A 19,035-nucleotide genomic window follows, 5' to 3' on the forward strand; every position below is an offset into this window, starting at 1 on the left:
CTGAGAGAGTACAGGATCCGAAGGAAATTTGAAAGTGGACACATGTTCAGTAGTGCTATCGTAATTTGATCGGCATTTAGGTACACTACACTTTCTTGGCATTCTAAAACACACTTTTTCTTATAAATTCGAATTCACAATATAATATTTTACTTTCCGGTAAAATACAAAATTTTTCAGAAGAAAAAACACATGTAAACAATAATCTCACTAGCAGTAGTCATACGGCGAAGCAAGCTCAACTTACAAAATTGAAAGCCTAAGATTATGACGTCAGATCATGTGATCATCAGCTTGGAGCAGGCCTGTAGATATCTAGTTAGCCTTGCTTGACTGAACCACCGCAAAACACAACAAGTTTCTGGTCGAAGGTCCAAATCAGTGAACTGAAGAATATAGTATAAGTAAAAAATGTTAAGGATGGAGAATGTCAGATGGATATTTGTGCTTTTCTCTAGGAAATGGAGAACATCTAAGAGAGTTGATGCAGTTGTTATGATAAAAGCACTAAATGACCCCCGACCTTCGAGAGGGAAAAATACCCTCGCTTTTCACCCACATCCTGTGATACTTCTTAACCAATATGAAGTAAATTCCAATGATGGAACACAGCAATAACTTTTATTTTACACTAAAAAATATGGCGACATACAAACAAGAGAAGAAAATGTATAAAAATTTATTAAAAAAAATTAATTACATGCTTCGGGCGAGAAAATGCATGCAGATCTCGAGCCTGCGTTTCAATATTGCCGACACATTATTTATTATTCATTATTTCAAATGCATACGACTTCTGAGAAGGAGATATACCCCCATCTTTGCTCTCAGCCAAACTGCTCTCGATAGTGTGGTTAGACAGTAATTGAAACATTCTACTAATCAGGTAATTGATACCTTCCTCTGATCCTTGGACAATAATTTTCCAGAAGTTAGCTTCTTACTTCATGATTCTCCAACGAGTATCCTTGTTACCATTACTTTTTAGTCTTCAGATCTGGCAACCTTGATAACAACTCCTACCCAGGGGCCCAGGGCATTTCATCTCATCTGCAAGATTACGCGGAGTCAAATGGCGTGACATATGAAAATTTTAAGGTAAGAGGAATACTAATTATAATAATAATCATGCTTTACATCTTTGCTTATGGAATATTCTACGTAATTATAAACTACAAACATTGTTAAAAGGGGGGGGGAGTGGATTTGTACCTTTTATTAAGTTAGTGTTATGCTTGATTTTAGAATGTGTATTTTTTTAAATTGAAGTCTAGCCCATGTCAATACTGTTATCTTACATTGTTGTTTCTTTTTCTGACTATTCCTTGATTTCTTTAATCAGGAGTGATTGTGGTCCGGATATATCCGGAATTTCAGAATCTCCGTATTTAGGAAATATAGACCCGGTAATCAGTAAATCTGTAAAATCAAAATCTTTTCCAAATTTTGTTTTAGAACAACTAAATCACTCAGTTACTACATAGATTTTAAGTATTTAAGACTATATAAAATTGAGTGAGTGGCCAAACTTCTTGCTTGAACGAAGTTTTTAAGTTTGCTGAACCTTGTTTATCTTATGCAGAAACAGAAAAAGCTGGTAATATAAACTTTTGGGCTAAAATATTCAGATTAAAACACTATTTACAAGAGTGATTCTTTATTGAAAGCACATTTAATTATATGAGTGTAGCACTTTTGCAAAGTGAAGTAAGTCCCAAACGTTTGATATTGTGCTAGAAGCTTAGATGCTGCTCAGGTTCAAATTTAGGCTAATCTTTGGAATATGGTAACAGGTAGTTTGGTGACATTTTGGTAAGGCGATAAAGGTTACTAGCTAGGACTTCAGCAGTGTACATGGATAAAGTCAAGAGTGTGCACAATGCCATTTTTGTTCAATTCTGGGATTTTTTTTCAAGTGAAAATAGGTCGATGTGTACATGGATGATACATGTATGTGCAATTCTTAAAAACGCAGCAAGCAGTGGCCGCTTTCTCCCAATTTCGCACCTAATCTTCGTCATGATTAAGCACTTTTGTTCCATGAAAGTTCTAGCATAAGTGTAATTCGGCTAGCAGATTGTTGGAAAAAATGTTGAGTAAAAAAAAAAAAAATGAAACATGCCTTTACTTCGTAAAAATAATATGGCCTTCAAAAAAAAAAAAAAAAAAAAAACTACCAGGTTGCAGTAGCAGGGTTGGTCACCAAATTTTCGCCGAATCGCCAAGTTACCATAATCCAAAGATTAACCCAAATTTATTCTCGAAATAAACTGCATTTGAAGCCTTTGGATCATAATATCTCTCTGATAAGTCTTAGTAAAAGTTTAAGGCATAATTTATTCCATAACTGTACAGCTTACTGAAATTCTTTCTATTCCATGATTCTGTTGTCTTCTTTCTAGTTCTTCATCTCCAAAATTTGTTGATTTGCATACTGGAAATTCTGATTTAATATGCACACCTCTGTCGAACATTTGTTTAATGAGAAGAACTTCCCATTTTGTCCAGAGACTAATTGTCTGTTAGAACTTTGAGGAAAGACGTTGTGGAAATGTTGCAGTTTCCGGACATAAGGGACTTAGTAATTACCCCATTCCAGGTATTTTCGACAAGACGTTTAACAAAATGAAAGAGAGGGCCTTTTGTGTGAGCTTTTTATGCAGTGAAAGACTTAAAGAAGATGCAACCAGCATCGTGGCTGCATCCAGTGGCCATTGTTTGTGTTATGGCTATAATGGTTTGATTATTTTATTTATTAGTATTCAAGAAATTCTTATTAAGTTTTTAAAATGAATATTTAAAAGACAACTGCTTTTTCCTTTCACTCAACATGGGTGTTCAGATGTTAACCCTCCTTGCTGTTCTATGAAAGGTAGGTCCCAAAGTATAATCTTTTTCCTCCAGAATGCAACAGAAAATACAGCAGTAATATTTAATTTATATTATTGTTCATTTAAAACAAAGTTTAACTTATTGAGAATATGCCAATTTTGCATCAAACAAATGTGCAGATGTTATGAGTGTATTGTTATTAGGGTTGTGGAGTCGGGTAGATTTTTGGGTAAAAGGAGTTGGAGCTGGAGTCGCTAAAAACAGGTGGACTCGAACTCCAGTGTTTGTTGGACAGTTTGAATTTGAAATGGAATTAAAATGAAACGAAAAAAAAATGACAAGCTGAGTTATTTTTATTTATGGACTATATACATTAATAAATAGTTATTTTCTATTTTATTGACATGTTAATAAATAAAAATAAGTGAGGAGAATAGATGTGATATTTGCCTTTAGTGATTAAACTAATTCATTTAGTTACAAATCTCATTGGTAAATTTAGGTAAACAGTAAGAACTCCCAAAATTGATGCCATTCTTAAGAAGCGAGCAGGAAAATGAGAAATTATTGATCAAGAAATGGGATAAGGAAGTGCATATTTGATGATAAAGAGGTTGTTAGAATTAAGAACTATTTTAGAAGATGTAGATAACCATAATGTTTCACTAACAGAAAGACCGTGGAATGAGAATGAACACCTATGAACTTGCAGAATTGGAAACTCTTATTTTTACACCATGTATAGCCACAAAAAAGCTGCAATCTGAAGAATTGACAGAATACAAGAATGGAAGAATGTGCTATTTTGTCTCTCTGAAATGAAGGGTTTATTGCAGAAGGAATCATTTTTTCAGTGAAGAACAGAAAAACTAATTTGCTAGACGATGAGATCTTGCTGGGTTCAATATGTAGATCCAAAACACCGAATTTTCTTGGATGACAAACAAATTAAAAAAGCAAAGAAAGACACCTATGAACTTTTATTAATAATGAAATTATTCTCAGAGCAATTGCAGAATTCGAATCAGGACAGTCAAACTGCAGACATTGCAATTGAGACTCTATCATCCTCTTCCAGTGATGAATTAGATTTTTGAGAAATATTTTTTGATAATATTGAAAAGGCTTAGGCGAAGCAAATGAAAATAAAGAACCAAGAGCCTTTAGATATAAAATGAAAAAATACAAACAAGATTTCTACACGGCCTTTGAAGAAATATGATTGCACTTACAAAACACCTCTTTTAGAACTTATAAAAATCTATCCTGAAACATTAAAAGAAGTATCCCTAAGAGTAACAGCTTTTCCTCCTATTCAAGTTAGTATGGAAAGACACTTCTCAGCTCTTAAGTTTATTAAATTGTATCTATAGCTCTCCAACAAAGATCTTGCCGAAGCTATACTGTTTCTTAGAAATAACTAATGCCAGTTTTTCCATTTCACAATAAATGCTAATTAATATAAATAATTTGCTATGCCATCAATTTTTTTTCCTGAGAAAGTCGAAATCGGTCATTTTCCCTACACACTCCACAGCCCTGGTTGTTGTGTTACACTTACCCATAATTGGGGCTAAATCACACTGCTTGGCGACAGTTTCATGATTAGTGCAGTAGTAGATAAGTGTCATCATTTTTTTGTAAATGAAATATTTTCAAAATGAATATTTCATTTTATCATTATGATTGAAAGCAGGATTTTAAAAACATGTATTGTCAATCTTGATGAAAGTTTGGTTTTAAAATGAAATATAAGTAATGCATAGTTTTGGTTTCAAAATAAGGCATACATTTTAGTACCAGTTATCGATGAGCATGGTTTTTAATATTGTGCATTTCTAAATCAGACGATGGTTCAGTGGTTTACTAATTTTAACATTTTTAACAATATTTTAATTCACTATGTGTACAGAGCATATTCTTAGACCCCGCTTTCAACATAAACGAACTTTATTCACTCACGACAATGCGAGCATCTGCGCCCTCTAGCCTTTTCTTTCAAATTATTTAAACTCTCCCCACCTGAACCTGGTGGAGAGTTCATCTTTCAATAATATATTCTAGAATATTCAATTAATATTTCGACAATCAATTCTAGAGAAATGGTTTAATATAATAAACATGCATACATAACTATAAGCACATAAATTTTACAAAACATTAAATGATACCTATCAACGAAGTCAGGAGAATCAAACCTAAAAGTACAAAATACAAATATTAGTTGAGTTCCATATTATGTAACAATTGTATAGGCCTTTTTTAAGGTACCAATAGGTGTTTTAATCATGCAAGATCTTATTTTACCATCTCTGCCTGGCATTAATTCCAAAATTCTACCTATCGTCTAGAGATTTCTGGGATGTTTTATCATGAATCAAGACAATATCATTGATTTTGAACTGAGATGCGTTCGAGTGTGGAGGACAAATATTGGCAGATCTCAAATTAAAAAGATACTCCGTTCTCGAACGCTTCCAACAATGATTTTAAATGTCTGGATGGTATTTATATCATTTAATAATTGAATTTCTTGATCCAATCAAATTATTTGATGTTATTTTATTAGCAAGCAGAGATAGTAATCGTCTACCAACCTGAAAATGAGAGGATGTTATTGGAGAAGGTTTATTGGGATCGGTAAAGGCGTAGGTAATTGGTCTACAATTAATCATAGCCTCGATTTCAATGAGCACTGTTTCAAGCTCATTAATGGTAAGGGATGATCGACCAATAATTTTACATAAACTGGTTTTTATGGTTCATATCATATGCTCCCCAAACCCTCCCCACCATGGATCCCTCTCAATAATAAATTTCCAAATTATGCCTCTAGCAGAAAAAAATTCTTTCACAGATGAGCCACTCGAAGTTTTGAAAATATGTTTTAGTTCTTTGTCAGCTCTTTTAAAAGTCTTGGCATTATTGGAGTACACGGTGGTACACAGTCCTCGGCGAGCTAAAAATCTTCGAAAAGCTAGTAAAATCTTTCAGTGCTGAGATCAGTTGCTATCTCTATATGTAAGGCATAAGTGACTGCACACGTTAACAACAGCATGTAAACTTTACCTTACTTGTCTTTCGTAAAAAATGGACTAGTGAAGTCCAACCCGGTCACAGCAAATGGAGGCGATTCTTGGATTCTGTCTGGAGTAAGTGGAGCGATAGATATCCTTCTACCCCAAGACGAGCACCATATCCAGGGTTCGTACGGTCCTTAAGAGTCCTTAAAAGTCCTTAAATTTTTTTAAATCGATTTCGGTCTTTAAAAGTCCTTAATTTTGGCCAAAATCAGCAGAAGGTCCTTAATTTTAATCATCTGAAATTTCTCTCTGTTTTTACGACTGCCATTTTGAGTGTGAATTAGCATTTTGGAGGAATATTTTTGGCAATTCACTGACATATGGTTATCTTTTGAATGGGTTACAATTTGTTTCTATTTCTAATATAAATGATGCAATACTCGAGTTTCTAAGCAAGAAGTGAAACATAAGCATTTCGGGCGAATCTTTACATTATGGTAACTTGGCGATTTTTTGGCGAAAATTTGGCGACCAACCCTGCTACAGCAACCTGCTAGTTTTGTTTTGGACGCCATTTTGTTTTCACGAAGTAAAGGCTTTTATTTATTTATTTTTTTTTTTAATCAAAATTTTTTCCAACAATCTGCTAACCAAATTATGCTTATACTAGAACTTTTATGGAACAAAAATGCTTAATCATGACAAAGATTAGGTGAGAAATTGAAAGAAAGTGCTAAATCGCAAACTGCTTGCCGCGTTTTTAAGAGTTGCACATACATGGTATCCATGTACACGTCGACCTATTTTCACTTAAAAAAAATCTCTCAGAATTGCACAAAAATGGCATTGTGCACACTCTTGATTTTATCTATGTACACATCGATTTAATTTTCACTTAAAAAGTCAAAGAAAATTGACAAAAATCGAATTCTTCTTACTCTTGTTAAAAAGTGCCAAACAAATAAGTGGGCGATTCTGCCCTTAAACAGTGAAATTGTTTCTAAGTGCTTATTAACTAAAATTACGATTGGAATTTTCCGGGAAATGTCGCATTACATGTCTCAGGATCTCTCATTTCTCTGAGACAAAATAATCTGTGATTCGAACTATGTACTTCTCAGATTATTGCTAAAGTCCTAGCTAGTAATCTTTATCGCCTTACCAAAATGTCGCCAAACTACCTGTTACCATATTCTAAAGATTAGCCGCATTTCGAAATTCATTTTTTTCTAATAAAGAGCTCTTAAACAACTTTTCGCTTTTGAGGTTGTGAATTCTTTTATTAAATGGTTCTAAATTTGACAACATTTTGGCGATTTTAAGATCAGTTTCTATAGAAAATTTTTAATTCCGAGATCTGAGAATTTTTCGATGTTTTTAAAACATCATCACATTGATAAATTTTATTAAAATAATGGTAATATATTAGAATTATATTTAAAAAATAACATTAAAATAAAACTTTTTTATTTTTCGCTGTCATATTATAAAGTTTCATTTTGGCAACTTATACAATACTTTAAATCTGGAAAATAAACAAGGTATATATCTATAAAGCATAATATATGAAACAGCTCTTAGAAAAACAAAATTAGCTATGCAATTAATTAAAATGTCTTTTTAATTTTTTCATAGTAAGCGTTTTTCCCATGTAATTGTCTCATATTATTTAAAATTCTCAGAATATGCATCATTTTTCTCTATAAAATTAATTTTATACTTTTTCCTTCCTTTTTTTTCAAAATATTTTTGGCTTTTTGCTGTTACAGAATTGGTTGGGATAATTTTTCTTTAGTATTTTTGACATTACAGCATGGAAAATTTAGAAGGATTTGAAGGCATGATTTATAGACTCGCGATTCTAGAAGATTCGAGAAATATGTGACAAATTGAAAAATGTCTCCATGGTATTAACATGTAATGGATGCATTTTACAGAAAGTTTGTGATGAATTTCTTACTTTTTGGAGAACGTTTGGAAGAACAATGGAAACATAATATTTGAATGTTTTACTCCTGATACTAGAATATTTTTTCTTAACATGTTTATCTTCCCTTTATTTTTTCTACTTTTCACTAGACAAAAGCGTGAAAAATATAAAAAATGCTTCTAATCATATCACTTGGGCAGGCACTACAGAAAGAGATTTTTTTATTAATAAAGAAATTGAAAATTTACAATTTAAAAGATTCATCTAATATGTCTAAATGCATCGTACACAGAGCTGGTGCTATGCATTTTTCCACCTGATGCAATCTCTGTGTATCCTAAATTCTGCTGCCTAGTGCCCATCTAAATTCTGCTTCCAATGCCTGCTATAAATTCTAAAAGTTTTGCCATTTCTAGATTTTGTTGTTCTGTCTGTGTGTCACTAAATTCTAAAAATTCTGCCACACCAGCTCTGTAACCGGCCTTTACCATATATATTTCATATTTCCTCTGAATGTTCATATTACTAAAGAAATAAAATTAACCGCTTTTTCTGTACAACCTAAATGCATTCAGTGCTTTTTAGAATAACAGAAATCCTTAATTAAATCCAAAAATTCTAAAATTAAAAGGAAACACGCTGAAGAAAGAAACCAAATACATAAAGAAAATTATTCTTCAAAGATATGTGCAGTTATTATGTAAATTACCCGATTGTTTATCATTTCAGCCTTTACTATAACTTCCCATTTCTGTTTCCTCATATGATAGAGTTACTGAGCGAGATTAAATTAAAATTAAATTGTATTATCTTTGACCACTAGTTCACACTTTTAGTTTGAATTTGACTGTTCTTGTTTAATTACGTCACCGTGAGCTGTAATTGACTTTGTTAGCATCAGAACATGCCTTTATGTTCTAAGTTCTTTGTCTGATATCGTAGTTACTTTCAAATACAGTGATAATTTGCTCTACGTCTATCGGGGGAAAAGGATATTTAACTTATACAAGATCAAGTAAACCCTCATAGGTACATTGTGGAGAGGTTGACAAGTTAGGAGATAAAGCACCCAGAAACTAGCGAGAACATTGGTTTGCATACTGAGACAAATTTGTAATTATTGTCAGAAAAGATCGATAATTAAAGAGAAGGAAATCGATTTAAACTAGCCAAAATGTTTGGGAAGGCTTGTAGAGACATTAGGTATTTTTGAAAGCAGAAAAGATTAAAAAATTAACAATGCTTCGACGGGAACCGAACTGCGGACCTCTGGAATACTGCTACCAGTGTGCAAACCACTACACCACGAAGGATTGCCAAGAAGGTGGGAGAAATACCTTATATACTCCCCCTTTTAAAGGGCGACTGGGGTTTTTAGGGGATCCGATTGCCAAATCCTTTGTGTGGGAAACCATCATCCAACACCCATTAAGTAACACCATCAAGTAAAACTTATTCTTTGCATCTACTGAGACTTATAATATATATAAAACAACTTATCAACTCTGGTGCTTTAATGGCTTATTGGAATCTTAAAGTATATTAACTGGGTTACAACTGCTGGAACTCTACACAAAGCTATGACATTAACTGCATTAAGCAGAGCTTGACTAACTTTCAACATTTGCCAACCGTGCCTACATCAGGCCTTGCAGGTTTGTTCCAATGAGTAGGTCTCTCTATAGACAAGCAGCAGAGAGACAGCATTCAGTCTTTTGTTATGAAACATGCTGATTATGATCTCACTTCTCACTTCACTTTTGCTGTTTGACATAAAATCTCCCTACTATTTGCTAAACCTCTAGACTGACCAAGTATGTGACAAAATGAGACATTTAAAAAAAAAAAAAAAAAAAAAAAAAAAAAAAAAAAAAAATCAACATAAAGCTAACTATGTATTAGTAAAATGTAAATGTCACTTATCTTCTTTTAAATATGTCCAACTATTATAAGTGTAAAATATTTATTGCTACTTGATAAACTGCATGAAGTTTATTTTATTCTCAAACTTATTAATAATTATGTTATTTAATTCATATACTACTTAGGGATCTATTTTATTTTAGGATGGTATTACAAAAGTGAAAGTCAGGCATAGAATAATATTTTTAATTGAATTTATTCAGTTCCCATTTGCTCATAGGTCCTTAATTATTTTCCTTAATGGTCCTTAAAAGTCCTTAAAAGTATTTAATTTCCGTGTGCAGAAATGTGTACGAACCCTGCATATCGTCTACCATATCACACATTTGCTGATGATAGTCTTAACACGCTGCCATCCCTTAACTCTTAGCCTGTCGAGTAATTTTCTGCGAATCCCTTTAAAACTGTCACTAGTTTTGGACCGAACTTCCTGTAAAATGTCGCGAAAATAACTCTAAACCTCTGAAAATTGTCAAGCAGTTCTTTTGTTATTTCCCATCCCTCCCAGAATTTTAGATCAATTGTTCCACCTAAAAGAGATTGATTGCACTGTAAACATTAGTAGATGCGAACTGTCAAGAACTTTGCGAATGAATAGCTTCTCTCTGACGGACCCTGGGAGTGCTCTAGGGTAATTGTCCACCAAATACTCATCAACATTTCATAAGTAAACGGTATCAGAACTAAAAGGATATTCTTTCATACAAACATCTCATTTTCGAATAAATTGCTTTTAAAATTTGCCTGTTTTCATTTTTAATTTTTATGCATTTTATAACCAAGTTACCCAGATTTCGAAGTCACTGATTTCATTGCAGATCGATTAAATTGCATTATAATTTATTAATAAAATCTGTATTAACTGGTACATGTTTCATTCCTTCTGTGACACTGTTACATTTAAATAGCATTATTTATTAGTTCTCTTGAATGTTACATTATTTTCCGATTTTTTTAGCATAAATTTAAAAATCTTTAAAACATTAATTTAAAAATCTTTAAAACATTTTTTATTTGCATGCAAATAATAATTATCTATTAACAGTTCTATAATTCCTTATAGATATATTCCTTTTTACCTTTTTATATTTTTAAGATGTTTAGCATAATATTCGAATAATTATTATAAAAAAATGGTGTTTTATGATTTCTGCAAGTTTAATCAATGGAATATGATGTGACTTTTAAAACTGCTTTTTAAAGAAACTGCTAGTGAAAAATAAGGTATATTTCAAACTTTAGGCTTCTCTTATGCTCAAATTCGAATCTTTTTCCGAAGGAATGGTGTTTTCTGGAAAATTATTTTTAATTTGTTTGTTTATAGTTGAAAAATTTATAGAAAAGAATTTTTAAACAAATTTAAATATTCACAAACTTTGTGACTTTGTCACTTTGTGACTAAATGTCTAAAATTCAGTGTAAAGGAAAGCATTTTTAAAATTATACGTGGATTGCTGATTTGAAAAAGGATAGGTATTAAATATGACTTATTTAACGAAAACAAAGATTTGGATTATTTAAGGACAGTTGTTTGAATCTCAATGCAAACTATATCAGCTCCAAAATAATACACTCTTTTTTTTAAGGATTGCATTTTTAATGGTATTCTTGCAGAACTTAGAAATTCATGCAGCTTAGCAATTTATTATTAATTGACTGAGTTTATAAATTCTTACTTTTCTGTCACTGAAACACTAAACTTGATGTGAAATAGGATTAAAACATTACTTTTATAACTTATAAGGTATTTTCTCACTCCTTTCTTTAGGCCTTCGTGGTGTAATCGTTAGCACATTGGGTGTGTATTCGAGAGGTCCAGGTTCGAGTCCTGGCTAGGGCATTGCACATTTTTCATGTTTCTTATTTCAAAAATAACCTAATGACTCTTCAGTGGCACTCGAACTAAAAAAGGTGATGCATGATGATTCTTCACCATCCTGATATGGCGATTGGTACCCTAATCCCCAGTCGCTCTTTAAAAGGGAGAGTACATAAGGTATTTTTCCCCTCCTTTCTTTATACCTTCGTGCTGTAATGGTTCGCACGCTCAGCGCATATTTGAGAGGCCCAGGTTCAAGTCCTGGCTAGGGCATTGCACATTTTTCATGTTTCTTACTTCAAAAATAACTGAATGACTCTACAAACTGAAAGCTGCAAAGGAATTATGTAACATAATTAATATTACTATGCAATGTTTTATTACACTTTATCTAAGTTATTATGCATGAACTAAACAATGTTGTTGTTTATTAACTCACATAAGTAATATAATCATTCAATATGGTATTTTTGTATAGAAAAGTAAAGTATTATTGTAAAGAAAGTGTATTGTCGAATGTTTTGTAATAAATAAAGATTGCATTTAATAATTATGATAATGTGTTTAATAAAGGATATGAGTAATTAAATATATATTATGGGATTCATTATCAGGGAGATTTTTTTTTTCTAGTGATAATTTTCCCAGTATTCATTTTTTGAAACATTAAGCTCTAAATAAATGTCTTGATAGTAAAATAAGTATTTACACCAAACTCCTAACCAAAGAAAATGCCATACAAGGAAGGATCATTAACTTTTATTTAGAACAAATATTTTTATTATTTTAATGCTGTTAATAATTAATATATAAAAAATAAATTAAGTTCACTATAGTGGATTGAATAAGTCTGCTGAACGTTGGTAGTTTGTGACGAGTTTGGGTCCTGGCAACCAAACTGGTTAACTGTTTGAGTCTTTATGATTTTTCTCACGTGTAACCTGAATTTAAGTCATTTTTATTTAGTTCAATTTTTATTCTTCCTTTCATGACTGAAGCGCTGAAATATCAATTTTTTGCAATTTATATTTCTGTTTTTCAGTACTTTATCATTGTGAATTGAAACAGTAAAACCTTTAAAATCTTTCTTATTCTCCATTTATGTATTAGAAACAATTATTTTTACAATTACTTTTAAAAATACCTCTACAGTTTTCTTATTTTAATAAATATTATTACAAAATGCATAGCCTATGATTTGATGAATAATTATACATAAATAATTACTTTATTAGTTACACTAAATTTTATCAACTTAATTTGATGTGAGATTTAAAGAAGTTAAATTTAAACAAAATTCAGAATTATAAATTAAGGATATTAAAGTATTTTAATGTATTTTTTATACTGACAATTAGGTCCTCTTTCAAAAAGATGACTTTCTGTAGGAAACAAGAGCAAATTAACCTTACATACGGAAAAAACAAACACGCTGGCATGCCATTCGCTTGGGTTTCAACCGAAAGTAAATCAAACTACCAGTATTAAACAATTCAACAGTCTTTAACTTCTCGTCTACTGATGAGGCTTCGATCATGAGAAAAGTGCAGTATTTTTTAACATCCTCACAAAATCTCAAACAGTGAGCGTAGGGGGATTCTGACTCTCTTGCTTTCATGTTTCATTTGAAAAGTAAAAGCTGCAGCACTAGATGCTAGCAGACTAATACGAGTTTTATGTGAAAATCACGAGTTAGTATGTAAATTGATTTTAAGCTTCAGAATAATAAGTACACTTGCAAAAACATTCATTGCATTATTGTATTTTCATAAGAGATAATTTTATCACGTTTCTTATAGTAATATTGTATTTTATTATTCTTGGGAAAAATGCCAAAAGAAATACATTGTTGTTTATGTTTTTTTTTTTAAAGCTCTGAGAGAAATTATATAATTTCAAGTCATATTTGTAACAAAAGTTATTTATGCATTAACAAGGCTTGTTGACTTGAATAATAATGTTACCTCTACACTTAATAATTTGTGTTATAAAAGATGCATTGAATGTGTATTATTTTTAAGAGATATTGAGAATTAATAGAATAAACCATGAAGTGTTATACGAGTATAATTTCATTAACTGGATTTTCGAATATAAATTTAAGCTATACTTTTAATGAAAAAAATTGTGGCCATATATACAAAACCTTACTTCCGCTGATTAATTTTCTCCACGCATCATACAGAATCGTACTTCCAATTTGAAAACATTTTGAAATATATCGTATAAATACCATTTATTCTCTAAGGAGCTGTATATGCAATCGAAATAGTAAACAGACTCTTTTTGCACATTTTTTAAGTAGATTTATATATAGCTAATAGCCAATGTACTAGTAAATATTAGTGTATATTTTGCCATGAATAAAAAAGTATTAAATAGTTCTCATAATCCAAAGTATTTCAGTATAAGCTGTAAATATTCCCCTTATTCTGAAATACTGTTATACTAGAACTGGTACAGTTTTTCCAGAGATACTTTTTGTGGGTGTATTTTTTACAAAACTACCTTCTTCTAGGAATATTTTTTCTGGTTTTTTATTTTGTATGAAGAAGTAGCAGCGGTGAATTCTAAATAAATACCATGATCTAATGTAACATTCTGCTATTCAACTGAACTGCCAAAATTTGTAGTAAAAAGCTCATTAAACAAAAAATTTACCGGGCTAATTTTTATTGTTCACTATTTTAATCCTTATTTATGATATACAAACAGTAATTTAAGACACCATGATTGAGTGAATGTGACCACTGAACGCTGGTAGTTCGTCAAGATTTAATTCCTGGTATTAGGAGCGTAAAAAATATTTATTTGGGACTTTCATGAGTAAAACATGCTATGAAATCGCTTTCCTCGTCAGAGGGCGAGTAATCACCTGAACACTGGTAGTTCGATTTGTGTGAGAATTCGTGGAATTAATTGGTTACATGAATATTTCGGGATTTTTCTGAATGTAGCATAAATACAAGCCAATTTCCTTTCGAAAGTAATTCTCAAAGGTCTCTTTTCCCTGAGACCAGTGGTTAACAGCTGAACCTGGACGGAAATCTCCGACTAGATACGAATCCCGGTGAATTATAAGACTGATTGGGTATTCCCATGATTTTTCCCAAAAGTAAGTAAATATGGTCCCCTTTCTCTTGGAAAGCCCTTTCCCTTAGCTAGATATTTATCTGTGTTCTGACGCACTAAATTAAATAGATGTCACAAAAGCCATTTTTTAAGGAAAAATAAGATTAAAAATTACTTATAATTTATTTATTCTGATTAAATATTGAAATTCACTCATTTCTGAATCCCACAATTACTCTTTCAATAAGTTGACTTTTTAGGACAGGCATATAAGAACTAACAATCAAGGATATTTAAATCTGGTGAAATTTTTCAACTTTGCAAGGTAACTGATAAATTTTAAAGTAATTTCAAATATCTCAGGCTCAGGTTGTAGGAAATGTCTCACTCATCCTCTCTTTAATTGTAGACCAGGAGCCCTTATTCGTGTGAATGATGGAGGCGACGATACTACAATTAAAAGCAATACTGTTGTCGCCGATGTCAATCAAATGAGACAACAACACACTTTTCGATCTATTGTTTAGTGCTGTTTACTCCGCAAGCAAAGAAAAGCTTCCAGTTTGAAGTAGGAAAGATGATTTCTTTTGATAAGTCTACGTTTTGAAAATAACGCGCGGAGAAAAGGCGGACCGTGGGAAATATGTTCACCCTTTAGAATTCTGAGTAAGTTTTAGAAGTAAAGGGAAGTGACTTCGTTGAAATGTTAATGAATTTAGCCTACAAACGGATAAATGTATCCTTACTTTTCCTGAGAGGTCCAACATAAGCACCACCTAAACATGTCGATCTTTATTTGAATACATGTAAATAAAGAATTCCGCTATGAATAGACACCTGATGAGGCTTTTAAAGCTATTTCTTGTGAAAGAAATTATTTTTCCCTTTGATTGCTGCATTTAAAAGACAGTCCATACAAGAGTAGCTCATAGGCTTACCAAGTGGTGGCACTGAGCACTTGAAGAGTATTTGGTGCTTTCTTAGAAAATATTCAAGTCTGCAATCACCAATGCATTTTTAAAAGGTTTTCAGTTTGCCTTCATCGGGAATTTATTCTGAATCTTCATAATATGGACGTTACGCAGTTTTACTGAAAATGGCAAGTTTTGATGACGATGAATTTTCATTATCTTCCTCTAGCTCATCGGATGACCAGCCGACATCAGGAAGTGAGTCAGAAGATGATATTTCTACCGCAAGGGATTGGTGTTACATTGACATATCAAATCCTCAGCCACCGCCTCCTCACTTTCCTTTCAGTGGTTCTCCTGGAATAAAAATCAATATGCCTAGTGATGCAAATGAAGTAGACTGTTTAAGTATTTTAATAGGTGATGATATAGTAGATTTGATCGTTTTCGAAACAAACTCTTTTGCGGAGAAATATCTCAGAAATAATGTATTGACCCCAAGTTCAAGAGCTCGAACTTGGATTGAAACTAACAGAAATGAAATGAAAGTATTTTTATCTTTATTAATCTTACATGGCATTATAAAGAAGCCGAATGAACAATTTTACTGGTCTAAACGACCTATATTAAGCACACCGGGTATTGCAGAAATTATGTCCGCGAATCGCGTCAATGTTTTGATGAAATTTCTTCATTTTGAAGGAGATAATGACAATAACCAATGTCCAAATCCGAAGTTGAGAAAAATATACAACTTTTCGACTAAACTTCTCAGAAACTTTCAGGGAGCATATACTCCACAAAGGGTTATAAATGTCGATGAATCTTTAGTCGCATTTAAAGGAAATCTTGGATGGAAGCAATTTATACCGTCGAAACGAGCCAGGTTCGGAATGAAAACGTTTAATTTATGCGAAAGTGACTGTGGTTATGTATGGAACAGCATAATTTATACCGGCAAAAGTACTCGATTTCGCCAAGGATATGAAAGCTACGGGTTATCAATAAAAAGTGTTGTATCTCTTGTTCACGATTTGCTGAATCAAGGCTATTGTTTGGCTGTTGACAATTTTTATTCATCTCCACAACTTGCAGAACTTTTGATAGCCCAAAAAACAGATGTTTTTGGAACAATGCGACCAAATCGAAGAGATCTGCCTTACGAAATTCAATCGAAAAACTTAAAGAAAGGGGAAGTGGTTGCTTTCCAAAAAGGAAAAATGTGCACGATTAAGTGGAAAGACAAAAAAAACGATTTGTTTCCTAAGTACAAAGCACAACGCGGAAATGGCGGAAAGCATCACAAGATCTGGAACTCTGCTAAAACCAGTTGTTGCTTTAGAATACAACTTAAAAATGGAGGGCGTAGATAAAGCAGATCAGTGCCTCTCATATTATCCTGTGTACCGAAACAGACAAAGAAAATTCTATAAAAAGTTATTCAGACATTTCTTAAATCAAGCAGATTGGAACGCATTTGTGCTATTTCAAAAATCAGGAAAAAATCTTACGCAGCTGGATTTTAGATTAAATTTAATAGAAAATTTAATTAAACAAAATAGAGACAGCACTGTCACTATGCGGAAGTCTAAAAACTTTTTACCAATACTACGCTTGACAGAAAGGCATTTCCCATCTGAAATACCGCCAACAGAGAAAAAGGCAAGGCCTTGTAAAAAGTGTGTAGTTTGTTCCATTAAATTAAATGAAAATGGCAAGAGACTGAGGAAAGAATCTAGGTATTACTGCCAAAACTGTGATGTGGCTTTATGTGTAACTCTTTGTTTTGAAATTTATTACACAATGGAGAGTTTTTCGTAAAGCTATGGTTAAAGCGTAAAGCTTTTGATTTCCTTCATTTATGCAAACCTATCTTGAGATTTCCGTTAATTTCATCTGCCGTTAATTTAATCGTAGGAAAAAGTAACTTATTTTCGATAATAAGAGATCGTGAAAATTTAACTTTCAAAATGTATCAAGCTTTTACGTATAAACTGATGCCTTTCGGAAGTATAACTTTGCTTGTTAATAAGCCTTGCAAATTCTCTATACGTATTTAGGTGTCATGTTACCTACATATTGCATTCCATACAAATGTTTATTTTAGTGTGTTCATATATATCATTTTAGTTATAATTTTGAACTGCATTTGTACTTAAATGAATTTCTGCACCATATGAATTTCGTGATTATTGTTACTCCTTACGGTTTAACTGGAATGTATATGTTTTTTTCTTATTTATGAAATTTAAAGAATAATATTTTAATATGTCCTTTTAGTTATAATCTTAAATTGTACTTGTACTGAAATGGATTTGAGCATCAGAGATATTTCGCGATTCTCAATAGTATTTAGATCGGAATTATATATACTCTTCCTTCCTTTATTTATGATAGTATTTTATATCATTTTAGTTATAATTTTGAACTGCATTTGTACTTAAATGAATTTCTGCACCATACGAATTTCGTGATTATTATTACTCCTTACGGTTTGACTGGAATGTATATGTTCTTTTCTTATTTATGAAATTTAAAGAATGATATTTTAATATGTCCTTTTAGTTATAATCTTGAATTGTACTTGTACTGAAATGAATTTGAGCATCAGAGATATTTCGTGATTCTCTATAGTATTTAAATCGGAATTATATATACTCTTCCTTCATTTATTTATTATAGTATTTTATATCTTTTTAGTTGTAATTTGAACTGTATTTGTACTGAAATGAATTTGTGCCTCATAAGTATTTTGTGATTCCAGTATTATTTAAATTTGAACTGTGATATATATATGCTCTTCCTCCACCTATTAATGAAACTTAAATTAGATTTTGCTAATCCTTTTAGTTATAATTCTGAACTGTTTTTGTACATAAATGAATTTGTGTATCGTAGGGTAATTCACGATTCTCAAAGTTCAAAACTTTCTTGTTACAATTACTTTCTAGACAAATTGAATATAAACCTAAATATTCAAATGCAATTTCGTTTGTCTTACTTTTCTGTTTAAAGAAATTTTAGAAAGAATCTCTTTTATACTTGCTTGAATTGTTTTATAGATTGAAAATTACCGCTTGCTTAAATGTGTACGAAACAGAGTGATATTTTAAGAATTTGTTTCGTTTTTGCTCCCATTATATGTACAATTATTATAACATAAATAATTGCCCTACATTCTAAAGCACATTTTAATACATTTTATTTGCCGCATTAGGGTAAGATGCTTCTGTATGGGCAAATTAATAATTTAATGCTGACCTTTTAGTTATTTTATCTTAAAATTTATTTATTATTCATATTGTTACACACATCCAGGCAATGTGTATGTCCCATGTGTAACACATATGAACACGTGTAATAATAATAAATATATTAATAATAAAATTGGAAAAAATTTTACTTACCCTTAATGGAAAGTTTTCACTTTCGCTTATTATACTTTATGCCTGTATTTGGCATATATGTACGAGGGCTATCCAGAAAGTAGATTACGTTTTGGAATAAAAAAATAAACAAAGTGTA

The 19,035-nt window shown here is 31.6% G+C and overlaps 1 protein-coding gene across 2 annotated transcripts in view; it reads left to right on the top strand.

Annotated features, from left to right (window-relative positions):
• The first annotated feature begins 945 nt into the window (after positions 1–945).
• LOC118185237 (uncharacterized) overlaps positions 946–19,035 on the top strand; it is a 48,052-nt gene continuing 29,962 nt past the window's right edge. For both annotated transcript variants that reach the window (XM_085810705.1, XM_085810704.1), the window contains exon 1: positions 946–1,098. The gene's annotated coding sequence lies outside the window, so the exon portion shown is untranslated. The remainder of the gene's footprint in view (positions 1,099–19,035) is intronic.

The sequence above is a fragment of the Stegodyphus dumicola genome, chromosome 2 (genome assembly GCF_044657685.1).
Source record: "Stegodyphus dumicola isolate Sdum_Otavi_A_Nest chromosome 2, ASM4465768v1".
Taxonomy (NCBI): Eukaryota; Metazoa; Arthropoda; class Arachnida; order Araneae; family Eresidae; genus Stegodyphus; species Stegodyphus dumicola.